The 14,062-nt window shown below is 42.8% G+C and overlaps 1 protein-coding gene across 5 annotated transcripts in view; it reads left to right on the top strand.

Annotated features, from left to right (window-relative positions):
• The window catches only part of LOC130542711 (ral guanine nucleotide dissociation stimulator-like), a 248,334-nt gene that overhangs the window by 226,729 nt on the left and 7,543 nt on the right, over positions 1-14,062 (top strand). For 2 of the 5 annotated variants that reach the window (XR_008957428.1, XR_008957426.1), the window contains 3 exons: positions 327-525; positions 3,229-3,355; positions 7,973-8,199. The gene's annotated coding sequence lies outside the window, so the exon portion shown is untranslated. Of the gene's footprint in view, positions 1-326; positions 526-2,450; positions 3,080-3,228; positions 3,356-7,972; positions 8,200-14,062 lie in introns of those variants that run through there. The other 3 variants (XR_008957429.1, XR_008957427.1, XM_057306933.1) reach the window with 3 other exon arrangements.

Here is a 14,062-nt window from a genome sequence, read left to right as displayed (position 1 = left end):
GTTATAAGGTATGTGAAAATATTTTTACTATTATAATCTCATGTCATGTCTCAAATTTGTTACAAAGAGTTATTAGCTTGGTACTTCCATAGCTCTATGCCATTGCTGTAACAAGCAAACAGTAACAGTAGCCACCGTCCCATCTTGGTCAGGTTGCAAGGCAGAATCAGAAACAAGTCTACCAAAAGATGTCATCTTTTATAATTTCTGGTTCTTTAATTTTAGTTGCTATTCATACAACCAAATACATATGTGCTCAGTAAGAAACTGAACCATTCATGGGGGTTACACTCACGAACCTAGTCATGTGTTCTTTTTTCTTCCAGACATCGCCCATTTGAGACCAAAGCCAGTGTATATTACTACAATGTCAGATGATGATAACATTTACAGTACAAAAATTCCATACATGGCAGCTCGCGTTGTTTTTATTAAATAGATTGTAACTTTCTTTTTCAAAAAAAGTATCTAACTACAACACAAAACACTAAAAATGGAGTTGATGTACTGCCCAAAATCATGCAGGTATGCCATTCATCTTATCTTTTACGTAGGTAAAAATATGCTAACACGTACCAAAGTAATTGATTATTAGGGTTTTTGGTTCTTAAAGAATGTTGGTTGTGGGGATTGGTTTTATTGGTGGGCTCTCTCTGTATTGCTGAGGTGTCAGAGGGAGCTCTGAGGTAGCACTTGCAGTGCTCTGTTGACATTGCCATGACAAGGCGATCTTGGGGGCCAGGGAGACATTTTGAGAAGGTGGCTGTGGTGTGCAGACTCCTGGCCCCCTCTTATTTTCCCTCCTTTGATCAAGTACCAGTGACCTCAGAGCATAAGATCAGGTTGCCTTCACAAATCCCCAGCGCCAGGAAGGCCCTCGGGAATCATGGAGGTGGGCCATGGAGGACCATGAGACTGCCAAGTGCCCTCTTGGGATCTCAGGGGAAGGAGTGGAAGAGCATCTCAGGATTTCAGGATGCCATGATGGAATCCCTGCAAGAAAAGGCTGTCTCCCTCCAAGGCCTTCAGTGAAGACCTCTTTCTGTGTGGGGCCCGTAGTGTATCTTCCCTCTCTTGCGGTCCTCGGTCACAGACAAATGGGGCTTTCCCAGCAGACTGAGTTGCTTAGGGACTTTGCACTGGGTAGAGCAGAACCACTTGAGGAGGTTCGAGAGCAGCTGCTTCATGGCAGGGACACGGTTTTATGCACAAAGTGTGGTCCACTTAGAGCAAGTTTGCTGATGCCCTGGAGTTCCCAGAAGCGTGACTAGGCCTGAGCCGGAAAAGTGACACACACCCGAGTGACAATGAGCATCTTCACAGAGAAGCACCGCTTTGATAAGAACTGACTGAAGAACTGGAGAAACTTCGTTTCAAAGAAGTCTGAGGGGGATATAATTGCAGTAAGAGCAACAAAAGACTTACTGGAGATTTTAAGAGAAAGCTTTGGGGTGCCTGGGTGGCTCAGTCAGGTTAAGCGTCAGCCTTTGGCTCAGGTCATGATCCTGGGGTCCTGAGATCGAGACCCGCATTGGGCTCCCTGCATAGCGGTGGATCTCTATCTCCCACTTCCTCTCCCTCTGCCACTCCCCTTGCTTGTGCTTGCTCTCTTGCTCTCTCTCCCCGTCAAATAATTTTTAAAAGTCCTTTAAAAAATAAAAATAAAGCTTTAAAATACCTTAAATTTGGGGCACCGGGGTGGCTCAATCGGTTAAGCATCTGCCTTCAGCTCAGGTCATGATCCCGGGGTCCTGGAGTCAAGCCCCGCATAGGGCACTCTGCTCAGCGGGGAGTCTGTTTCTCCCTCTGCCTCTCCCCCTGCTGGTGCTTTCTCTCTCTCTCTCTCTCAAATCAATAAAATCTTTAAAATAAAATTAAAAACTTTAAATTCATTAGTTTAAAATTTTAATAGGTAAACTGTAAACAGTAAAGATCACTGCTGAGAACAAAATTGATTTTCCAAAGGAATATCTGACAACACTGAGGAAAAATTCAAAGAAATGGAAATCAGAAATGAATAAATAAGATCTGAGGAGAGGTCCAGACCTACCTTACAAGTATCAGGAGGACAAAAGGAGAAAAAATCAGAAGTGATCATTGAACTAATGCAAAATTTACTTGAGCTGAAAAAAAGTCATGCCTTAGACTAACAAGGCCTTCGAGTCCCAGGGAGAATTAGCTAAACAGACACAAACCTAAACAGACATAAACCTATTTGACTTTAAGGAATTAAGAGAAAAATTATCAGGGGCGTCTGGGTGGCACAGCGGTTGAGCGTCTGCCTTCGGCTCAGGGCGTGATCCCGGCGTTGTGGGATCGAGCCCCACATCAGGCTCCTCTGCTATGAGCCTGCTTCTTCCTCTCCCACTCCCCCTGCTTGTGTTCCCTCTCTCGCTGGCTGTCTCTATCTCTGTCAAATAAATAAATAAAATCTTTAAAAAAAAAAAAAAAAGAGAGAAATTATCAGAGTTCCAGACAGAAACCACAAGTTCCTTCTAGAAAATGAGACAGAGTAGCATTGAATTTTGAATCTAATCTATAACCCTCAGAGCTGAAAGAACTGTCAGTCTGTCTGTCTTTCTCTCTCTCTCTCAGAACCTTGCTTCATATCACATACATAAGCAGATGTCGGATTGATTTAAGTCCTAAATTGATTTAAGGTCTAAGTATTAAAAAAATAATAAAGAATTTAGTAGACAATCTAGGGGAATATATACATTTGGGAAGTGGTAGACCACCTTAGGTAGAGATAAGACCCGCAAGCCACAGAAAAAATGAGGTCCCACTTTACTTTACAAACTTGAAAAAGTTTGCATGTCAAAAGGTACAGTAAAGCCACACTCGGTCAACAGACGGTGAAAAGCATCTGTAACATCAGAGCTGTTAAAAGAGTTCATGCCTCTGATATATAGAGAGTGCCTACAAACCGATGAGAAGACAAACAGCCGATTGAAAAACAGACAAAAGGAGATGAAAGAGAAGTTCACGGAAGAGAAAATAGAAACGACCCTGAATTTCACTGAGCCAGGGAACACCATTAGTTCTGGACCATGCTGAGAGACCTTTATTCACCCATCAGGTAGGCAAAAATTTGTATGAAATCATAGATAAGAAGCACAGTCCCATTCTTTGATAAATTTTACATTATATCTTGTGTGATTGTTAAGTCAATTCAAAGTAGTCTGTTTAAAGGCTGTGACTTTTTCCTACCTGGTTTCAAAATTTCAGAAAACCATCACTGAAAATAAGTTTCTCGTTCTTGAAGAATACATTTGGATGATGAAAAGTAGCAAGAATAGCAGATTAACCACGGATTCAAGGTTCCAGTTTTTTCCTTCGTTGGTCATTCACACTTGTGAGTCATCTACTTTTATTATCTGGCTTTCTTAGTGTCCTAAAGGTCTGACCCCCGAATGAGTTTGGATGGTTGTATCATCCTAACAGAAGAAGACTCCATAACTCAAAATGTCTTAAAGGTAAAAAAGTATTTTAATCTCCTATAGAAGCAGCTCATGGCAGGGCTGGCAGAGAATGTGGTTTATTCACACTCTCTCCATGATTCTGTACAGTTTTCCCTACTCTGCCCTTTCCCTCTGGCAGGGTTGGCTTCCACTCCCTGCTGATTGTAAGACGGCGGCCAGCATCAGGGGCACTGCCTTCCTTGTTCGTGTTCAGAGACAACCCAGATATTTCTGTAAAGCTCTTACCTTTTGTCTGAGTGGGACAACCTAGTTTATTTGTCTCTCCTGGCACAGTAACAAGGCGCTGACTGATTCGAAGCTGGCTATGTGAATGGCCCACGAAACAGAACCGTTCCCTGGTCCTGTGGATGGGGCCAGCTTCCTGTGAGCCACCTGGGCCGCAGGGGAGGAAGCACACAGAGCCCTGGGGTTCCATTAAGGAGGGGGAGTGGATTCTGGCAGACAACTGTCCAGCCCAGCGCTGCCACATGCTGCAGATGGCTGTACCTAGAAATGGTCACCGCCATCGTATAGACTCTCAGTCGGCCTCACAGTGAGTTGTTACAGTAGTCTTCTAGTGCCATTGCAGCAAATGACAAACTTTCAGTGGCTTGAAACAATACATTTTATGACCTTGCAGCTCTGGAAGTCAGAAGTTCAAAATCAGTCTCGGTGTGGTAAAATCAAGGTGTTGGCAGGTGTGCGGCTCTGCCTTCTGGAGGCTCTCGAGGAGAATCCATTTTCTTGCCTTGTCCAGCTTCTAGAGGCTTCCTGCATTCCCTGGCTTGTGGCCCTTCATCATATCACCTTTTCTCCCTCTGTTTCCATCTTCCCATGGCCTTGTGTCTGATCCTCCTGTCTCCTTATGGATACTCATGATTACATTGGGGCCACCCAGATGATCCAGGATAATCGCTCCCTCTCACACCTGAATTTAATTACACCTTCTAAATCCCATTTGCCGGGTAAGGTAAGCTACTCAAAGGTTCTGGGGATTAGGGCATGGACATCTTTGGGGGGGGTCATTATTCAGCTAATCAGCTGCCTCCTGTACTCCTGTTTGTGCCTCGCAGCTGTGTTTCCCGCCTCATCTCACATGTGTCTCCTGTGTTTCTCTCTTCATTTGCATTGTACATGAGAAAAAGCAGCAATTTAAACAATTGAATAAGATTCTGGAGACAGAGTTGCAGGAATAAAAGCACATATAATTTCATTTGTCTCCTGAAAGTTTTTGTTTGGAATTTGAAATTTAATATAATTTTGCCTATGTAAAGTGAATATTAGTGAAACAGTTGATCCGAAATCTCTTTTCAAAGAATATACTGTTCTTGTAAAAGCCCTTCAAAACAATATTTTAAGTGCTGTTTCCAAATGGAGTTTATACTTTTGCCCTTATTATTGTATTGAAGGTCTGTTTGAGGGTGTGTGTGTGTGTGTGTGTGTGTGTGTTTTCCCAAAGTGAATTTGCTTCGGGATCTACTAATACCTTTAATTTTTCACCAGGGAGGAGATGAATTAGTGCATCTTCTTTTTTTTTTTTATTAATAATGATTTTTTATTATATTATGTTAGTCACCATACAGTACATCCCCGGTTTTCGATGTAAGGCTCGATGGTTCATTAGTTGTGTATAACACCCAGTGCACCATGCAATACGTGCCCTCCTTACTACCCATCACCGGTCTATCCCATTCCCCCACCCCCCTCCCCTCTGTAGCCCTCAGTTTGTTTCTCATAGTCCATAGTCTCTCATGTTTCATTCCCCCTTCTGATTACCCCCCCTTTCTTTATCCCTTTCTTCCCCTACTGATCATTCTAGTTCTTATGTTCCATAGATGAGAGAAATCATATGATAGTTGTCTTTCTCTGCTTGACTTATTTCACTAAGCATTATCTCCTCCAGTGCCGTCCATGTTGTAGCAAATGTTGAGAACTCATTCTTTCTGATTGCTGAGTAATATTCCATTGTATATATGGACCACAACTTCTTAATCCAGTCATCTGTTGCAGGGCATCTTGGCTCCTTCCACGATTTAGCTATTGTAGACATTGCTGCTATGAACATTGGGGTGCATATGGCCCTTCTCTTCACTACGTCTGTATCTTTGGGGTAAACACCCAGTAGTGCAATTGCTGGATCATAGGGTAGCTCAATTTTTAACTTTTTAAGGGACCTCCACACAGTTTTCCAGAATGGCTGTACCAACTTGCATTCCCACCAACAATGTAGGAGGGATCCCCTTTCTCCACATCCTCTCCAACAATTGTTGTTTCTTGCCTTGTCTATTTTTGCCATTCTAACTGGCGTAAGGTGGTATCTCAGTGTGGTTTTGATTTGAATTTCCTTGATGGCTAATGATTTTGAACATTTTTTCATGTGTCTGTTAGCCATTTGTATGTCTTCATTGGAAAAGTGTCTGTTCATGTCTTCTGCCCATTTTTTGATTTGTTTATTTGTTTCTCGTGTATTGAGTTTGAGAAGTTCTTTGTAGATCTTGGATACCAGTCCTTTATCTGTAGTGTCATTTGCAAATATATTCTCCCATTCCGTGGGCTGCCTCTTAGTTTTTCTGACTGTTTCCTTGGATGTGCAGAAACTTTTAATCTTGATGAAGTCCCATAAATTCATTTTATCTTTTGTTTCTCTTGCCTTTGGGGATGTGTCATGAAAAAGGTTGCTTTGGCTGATGTCGTAGAGGTTGCTGCCTATGTTCTCCTCTGGATTAGTGCATCTTCTAGACTAAGTTTTCTTAGCACTTGGAGAATCTGGTATAACAAATATTCATGGGAGAACGGAAGGACAGTGGCTCTTACATCCCATATACTTTTGACAGCAACAGCATAAACCTGAACAAACTGTACATTCTTGGTGCATCACTTCAGCTGATAATGTGTTCTGTGAAGTATTCTTTAGTCCTTAGTAATTCATTTTTGTATGAGATAAAAGTACTTCAACATACATTAGAGAAAGCAGAGTGGTGATTTTAAAATTTCAGCAGTGACCATTTTTTAGCAGTTCTATCAGCATATTAATTGACATTAAAACCCATCAAAGCCCATTTGGGAATGAAAAAGTTTGAGATGGTTCAGTTTTGTGTATGATATTTGTATTTATTTGTATGATAACACTTAGTTATACTTTTATTAAGTCTCAGTGCACCATTCAATAATGATTCGTGGGCTGTGGGTTTCCTGAAATTGTATTTCATGGAATGAGCAGTTAGAAAAAGTGAATCTGCACAGCCAAGGAAACAGTCAAAAAAACTAAGAGGCAGGGGCGCCTGGGTGGCACAGCGGTTAAGCGTCTGCCTTCGGCTCAGGGCGTGATCCCGGCGTTATGGGATCGAGCCCCACATCAGGCTCTTCTACTATGAGCCTGCTTCTTCCTCTCCCACTCCCCCTGCTTGTATTACCTCTCTCGCTGGCTGTCTCTATCTCTGTCGAATAAATAAATAAAATCTTTAAAAAAAAAAAAACTAAGAGGCAGCCCACGGAATGGGAGAAGATATTTGCAAATGACACTACAGATCAAAGACTGGTATCCAAGACCTACAAAGAACTTCTCAAACTCAATACGAAAGAAACAAACAAATCAAAAAATGGGCAGAAGATATGAAGAGACACTTTACCAATGAGGACATACAAATGGCTAACAGACACATGAAAAAAGGTTCAACATCATTAGCCATCAGGGAAATTTAAATCAAAACCACACTGGGATACCACCTAACACCAGTTAGAATGGCAAAAATTGACAAGGGAGGAAACCACAAATGTTGGAGAGGATGTGGAGAAAGGGGATCCCTCCTACATTGTTGGTGCAAATGCAAGTTGGTACAGGCACTTTGGAAAACAGTGTGGAGGTCCCATAAAAAGTTAAAAATTGAGCTACCCTTTGATCCAGCCATTTCACTACTGGGTATTTACCCCAAAGATAAAGACATAGTGAAAAGAAGGGCCATATGCACCCCAATGTTCATAGCAGCATTGTCCACAATAGCTAAATCATAGAAGGAGCCGAATGCCCTTCAACAGATTAAGAAGATGTGGTCCATATATACAATGGAATATTACTCAGCCATCAAAAAGAATGATTATACAAATTTTGCAGCAACATGGACGGGACTGAAAGAGATAATGCTAAGTGAAATAAGTCAAGCAGAGAAAGATAATTGTCATATAGTTTCACTCATTTGTGGAACATAAGAAGTAGGAAGATTGGTAGGAGAAGAAAGGGAAAAAGAAAGGGGGATAAACAAAAGGAATGAACCATGAGAGACTATGGACTCTGGGAAACAAACCGAGGGCTTGGGGAGGGGGGGAATGGGATAGGCTGGTGATGGGTATTAAGGAGGCACGTATTGCATGGTACACTGGGTGTTTTACGCAAGTAATGTGTCATGGAACTTTGCATCAAAAACTAGGGATGTACTCTATGGTGACTAACATAATATAATAAAAAATATTATTATTTAAAAAAAGACAAAGAAGTGGTAATGGCTTTCTTCCAGACCGTTGGTGGTGGTGTGGGGCAAGAGATGGTGGCAGAGCTGGATGGAGGCGGCCTGCAGAGCCGGAGAAAAACCACTCCAACAGCAGCACCTTGTCTGACCGAAGACTCAGCAACTCTAGCCATTGTAGCATTGAAGAAGAGCACCGCCCCGTGTATGAAATGATGCAGCGGGTTCTCTTGTCAACGCGAGGTTATGTCACCTTTGTGAACGAAGTCTTTCATCAGGTTAGTGTGTGTGTGTGTGTGTGTGTGTGTGTGTGTGATAAGTTCAGGAAATTGAAGAGACTTGTTCTTGTTCTTTTGCGCATAGTCCTGCAAGAAATACTACTGATGAGTTGGGCTACATTACTGGACTGAATAATGATCCCTCTAATCCTGCTTTTAATTTCTCATGCGGAGTGTTGTGATTTTGTGTATGATTCTTTAAGATTTTGTTTTTGTAAAATTCCTACATGTGGAGGGGAAATTCTATATCTGAGCAAATCATTCCAAAAATACCCTCACGTGTCGGTAAGAAACTTGAAACCCAGAGGTAGGTGGGAAGAAAGCTCTTGCTGAATACTCATCAACCAATGAACATGGCAAAGAGGAGCCCCAGGCTGGTGTTGTCCCAAGGGCCAGAGGGAGCTCTGTGGAGGCTCTGCAGATGGTTGTACTTTCCCTGCAAACACGCATGGCATGAACGTGTGATTGAAGTATTTATGACGTAAGAGGAAAAAGTTGGGTGGGGAGGGGAATAAGGGGAAAGCAAGGGATGACGCTGGTACAGCACCCTGGTGGTGGCCACTGTGGTGAGTGAAAAGGGAGGGGAAGTACAAACAAGAAAGCAGGTGCAAGTGCGGAAGAAGATGGCAGAGAGAGACCAGAGGCCGGGCAACGATTAGCAGCCCTGAGCTACAACCGGGGCTGGCTCTGCCCCCCCAGGGGCATTGTCCGGAGACATTTTTGGTCATCACAACTGGAGAGAGGGCATTGCTGCTGGCCTCTAGTGGGTAGTAGCCAGTGATTATCCTACAGGCATAGGACAGGGCCTGCACTCGCCCACGACAGGGAACATCAGGCCTCAAATGTTAGTCGTGCTGCTGTGGAGAAGCTCTGACAGAGGAAACAGAACCCGCGGTGCAGCGGAGAAGACAGCAGACCTGTGGTGTGGGCTGGAGCCACTGGCCACCTGCATCTTGGTACCGGTGCCCTGGGAGACAGAGCCTGGCTCTTTTGTGGGTGTGTGCATGTGATGGGGACTAGCTGTTGAGTCTGGGCACACGCACAGAAGGTGAGGCCCCTGAATGGCAGACCTGTGATCCGTGGGGAGAAGGGGAGGAGCCCTGTGCACACACGTGACCGGTGCATGCGCAGTATGAAGAGCTTTCCGAGGAGGGGCAAGACTTCTAGATAGCGATGAACCCTTTCACTTCTGAGACTGTCATTAAGGAAAAATCAACCAACAATGAAAGTCCCAGTGTAATCCACAGCAATCTGGAGGTGTTCACGTATTTTGTATTTTAGTGAATAAAAAGGTTGGACTTAAGAAAATATTAGTGTAATATTCTCACTCCCTGACTGTGTCTTCTCTGTCTCATTTCTTTGCCCCTGTTTTCTTTGACCCCAGATTCCAAGAATTGACCAAGTTCTGGGCTTGAGCCTCTTCTGCTGTAACTCCACGCTTGCCTCCTTCGGGCTCGGAGCCAGCAGCCATTTGGCGTGAGACTCTCACTCAAGCTTTTTGTCTGGACCTTGCTTCTTGTTTGCACACTTGCCTTTTAAAATGCCCCCTGGTGACCTTGTCTGACATTCTAGTGGTGTCTTAATGATGATGAGGCCAGAGCTGAGCTTATTTTCTTCCCTAACATCAGCTTCTCCTCATGACTTGACCACTTGTTTAACGGGGCTCGTGTCCTTGTGTGCGTATTAATTTCAGCCCTCCCGTGCTGCTCGTCTCCAGCTCCTCCACTGAGCCATCCCTGGACAAGCCATGCAGGGGGCTTTCACACTCCTGCTCCCTCCTTTTCCTTTGGCCGTGGTTAGCAGCATGCTCCCTGGAGCCCCGCACCTGCTGTGTCATCCCTTTCTAGCCTATACTGTATATGTCATGCTGCCAAAACATTGTTTTATCGTAATAGTCCAGGACTTAAAAATCTACCCTAGTCTGTCCGTTAACGTTGCCCTGTTGCGTTCCTGTTGTACCCACGGAAGATACTTGGTAACCATTTAATTTCAGTTGAAGTCATCACAGTCATATAATTGAGGATAGAGGTCATATTCTTTATAGAGTAAAGGACTAGATCATAGTATTTCAGGCTTTGTTGATCACACGGACTCTGTTACAGCTATTTAGCTCTGTCTTTGTAGTGAGAAAGGAGACATGGACAGCACATAACGAAGAAGCGTGGCTGCGTTCCCGGGGAACTTTATTTAGGAAAGTCACTTGGCAGGCTGGATTTGGATGACAGGCCATACTTTGCAGGCCCTGATCTGTAGCAGTGTTTTAAGCTCTTGGATGCCAGTGCTTACTATAAGACTAGATATGATTGACAAAGCTTGTAAATTTTGCACACGAGATAATGCTAAACTGATGTGGTTTTACCTTTATTGTGTAAACTGTTAATTTACTATATGGAAAGTTTTGTCTGCATCCATTATTGACATTGCACCGCTGGCAGAGGGTGCTCTAAATTCTGCATTCCATTTAGTCCTCACTCCAATCTAAATTCAGTTCTGAAGTAGTTTGGGCCAAGTAGGTAACTGCAGACTACTTATGACCGAACTTCTGAGACATCTTTGTGCTGTGAAGCCAAAAAACATTTTATTTACACCTTCTCATTATTCTTCATCAAATCTAATTTGAAAGCATGTATGTGAAATTTAAAATGTAAGGGTTGTGCATGTGAAAATACGAAGTAGAGATTCTTGAAGGGGCGTGGGTTTTAACATTGCATTCTATTGCCCTCTTGAGGTCAATGATGTATTATTCTTTTTTTGGGGGGCGGGATTTTTTTGTCTGTTCTTTTTTTTTTAATTAATAATATTTTTTTATTCTATTATGTTAGTCACCATACAGTACATCCCTAGTTTTTGATGTAAAGTTCCATGATTCATTACTTGCGTATAACACCCAGTGCACCATGCAAAACGTGCCCTCCTTAATACCCATTACCAACCTATCCCATTCCCCCACTCCCCTCCCCTTGGAAGTCCTCAGTTTGTTTCCCAGAGTCCATAGTCTCTCATGTTTCATTCCCTCTTCTGTTTACCTTCCCTTTCTTCTCCTACGGATCTTCCTGCTTCTTATGTTCCATAAATGAGTGAAACCATATGATAATTGTCTTTCTCTGTATTGTTCTTTTCAGGATGGCAAAATGTGACTTGTTTCCTAGTGATTTCGTTTTCAATTTTAAAGTGTTCATTGACTATTTAATATTTAGGCCTAAAGGCCATTAAAGTTTAAAATGTACATTCAGGAAGCTCGTGTTCTCAGTGAAGGAGGTAAGATGTGTGTGTATGCACCAGAGAACAGTGCATGATGGAGGAAGGTCAGATGTCCATGGGTGTGGTGTCGAAATAAATGCTGACAAGGGGCCCCGAGCGCAGAGAGGCTCGTGACAGGGGCTAACTGTGCAAGTCTCCTTGGCCTGGATGGTTCGGTAGGTTGCAGGCAGTGGAAATAGATGGTAAATGAGGGGAGACGAGGTTCAGTGGTGCTCAGGGGCAGCCTCAGTTTACTGCTGCCCCCAGCAGGCAGGCTAACAGTGAGTGGTAGAAGCTTCAGGTGGGGCAGTTCTGGTCTCGGGGTCACTCCGCTGGAAATTTGTCTTCTTACCAGTGTTTTTCTTACCTGTTGTGACCATTTGTAGGTCATGAAGTCAACTTATCAAAAGCCAGTATTTTGGGGTGCTTGGGTGGCTCAGATGGGTAAGCGTCTGCCTTCGGCTCAGGTCATGATCTCCAGGTCCTGGGATCAAGCCCCACACTGGGCTCCCAGCTCAGCGAGGAGTCTGCTTCTCCCTCTCTCTCTCCCCCTGCTTGTGCTCTGTCTCTCTCTCCCAGATGAATAAATACAATCTTTAAAAAAAAGGCCAGTATTGTTTTAAAATAATGGAATAGAAGAGAATAAATAGGCTGGACTGAAACATTTCAGAGTACCCTGCATATTCTAAGGATTAGTATTTCTTTGTAAACCTTCTAAAACAACATTTATTATCCAAATGCATATATGCTTCTGTAAAATGTCTTACTTAGGTTATGGGTCTGAAAAGTTCAAAGCACTGCTCTAAAGGTTATTTGTCGATTATGTTGTTTTGTTGGTGTTGGTTTTGTTTTAAAAAATAACTTTATTTTTAAAAAAGTGAATATTCATTAGACAAATAGAGTCCCAAGCCAATCACTCAAAATACTGCCATTAAGCAACCCCTGTTGATGTTTGTAGAGTATCATTCCAGGTATTCCTGCATGTGTCTATTTGACTGCTGGCCTGGCTAGCTAGAGAAGCAAATAAGAGCCTGGCAGAGAGGAGATGGGTAAGGCAGGATATAAACAGAGAGCAGCCTGGCAGACAGACAGGAAGGCTTACAGAGGAGCTGATGGACATAAACAAACTGGCAGGCAGGCACAGAAGATGAGACAGGTAGGTGTAGACAGGCCAGCTGGCAGAGGTGGAAGTGAGCAGGGAGGTGTAGATGGACAGGTGCGTAGGTGCAGACAGACAGGCAGACAGAAAATTGGCAGGCAGTTAAAGATGGACAGGGGCACCTGGGTGGCACAGCGGTTAAGCGTCTGCCTTCAGCTCAGGGCGTGATCCCGACATTATGGGATCGAGCCCCACATCAGGCTCCTCTGCTATGAGCCTGCTTCTTCCTCTCCCACTCCCCCTGCTTGTGTTCCCTCTCTCACTGGCTGTCTCTCTCTGTCAAATAAATAAATAAAATCTTTAAAAAAAAAAAAAAGATGGACACGCAGGCAGCCAGCCATGGATGGGTGAAGGTAAAACCAGACAGAGGTTGACTGAGGTAAAGGCAGAGACAATGGGAGGGTATGTGGAGGCACCGGGGTGGGGGTGAAGGATTGACAGGTAACTTTATGACAATGGAATCTTAATTCTTAATGATGCTTTTGTGCGTTTTTAATGAAGAGCTCTGAATTTTATTTTATTTGAATTTGACAGCAGAAAAAATAAAGAGAAACAGAATTGTAGAAATTCAAATAAACATTTCCTTTAACACAAGAAATATTAATTACCAAAATATTTATCTATAATGAGAAGATTAAAATCACATTAAGGTGGTGGCATCAGTTTTTATCCCCATGGTGTAATTTTAGATAGCACTTATTGATTTCTTAAGAAATCTGAAGAAATTATCAGCCTGGTATTTTCTTCAGCCTCCTGTTCCCATCCACTTATTTCATTATATTATCAATTGTGAGCCTGAATTTACTATTATTTGCAGTCAGTTTTGGAATTCTGATGTGCAGAGTTGTTCAGTCTTGGTTCTGAATTTAGCTACACTCTCCTCCTGGTGTCCTGAGTCCTAACATGCTTGCTTTGATGCAATTCTTGGATGGCCTTGTTTGTCATTGAGTGGGTGTTTTCAAGAAGGTGTCTTGAGGCTCTAGTCCCTGAGTTCGTTTGTGATGAGGAATGTTTCCCTTTTGCTTTTCCACATGAAAAACAGTTTAACTGGGTATAATAATTTCAGATCACCCTTTCTTCCAATTAGGAATTTTCAAGTCAAAACTTTTCTAGAATTTTCAGTATGAATACCTTCAACATGTTTAAAGTAATAAAAGACAACTTGGAAATGTTTCCAGGAAACAAGAAATTATAACAAACGACTAAGCAGATTTGAATAATAAGGAAACAGAACTCCTAGAGATGAAAAAAAAAAGTAATAATTGAAATAGTAAAGGAAAACCTTAGTGGGTGAGTTTAATAGCAGGTTAGGTACAGCTGAGGACTGAATAAACAGAATGACAGACCTGAAGAAATTATCCCAACTGTCCCCCAGAGAGACAAAGATGAAAAATACGAGAGGTCGAGACATGGAGAATACGGTGAGAAGGTAGGAAGCGTGTGTTCCATTCTTCTCTATCCTTA

Source organism: Ursus arctos, unplaced genomic scaffold, assembly GCF_023065955.2.
Source record: "Ursus arctos isolate Adak ecotype North America unplaced genomic scaffold, UrsArc2.0 scaffold_48, whole genome shotgun sequence".
Taxonomy (NCBI): domain Eukaryota; kingdom Metazoa; phylum Chordata; class Mammalia; order Carnivora; family Ursidae; genus Ursus; species Ursus arctos.
The sequence above is the reverse complement of the archived record's forward strand: the minus strand, read 5'-3'. Positions and strand labels throughout refer to the sequence as shown.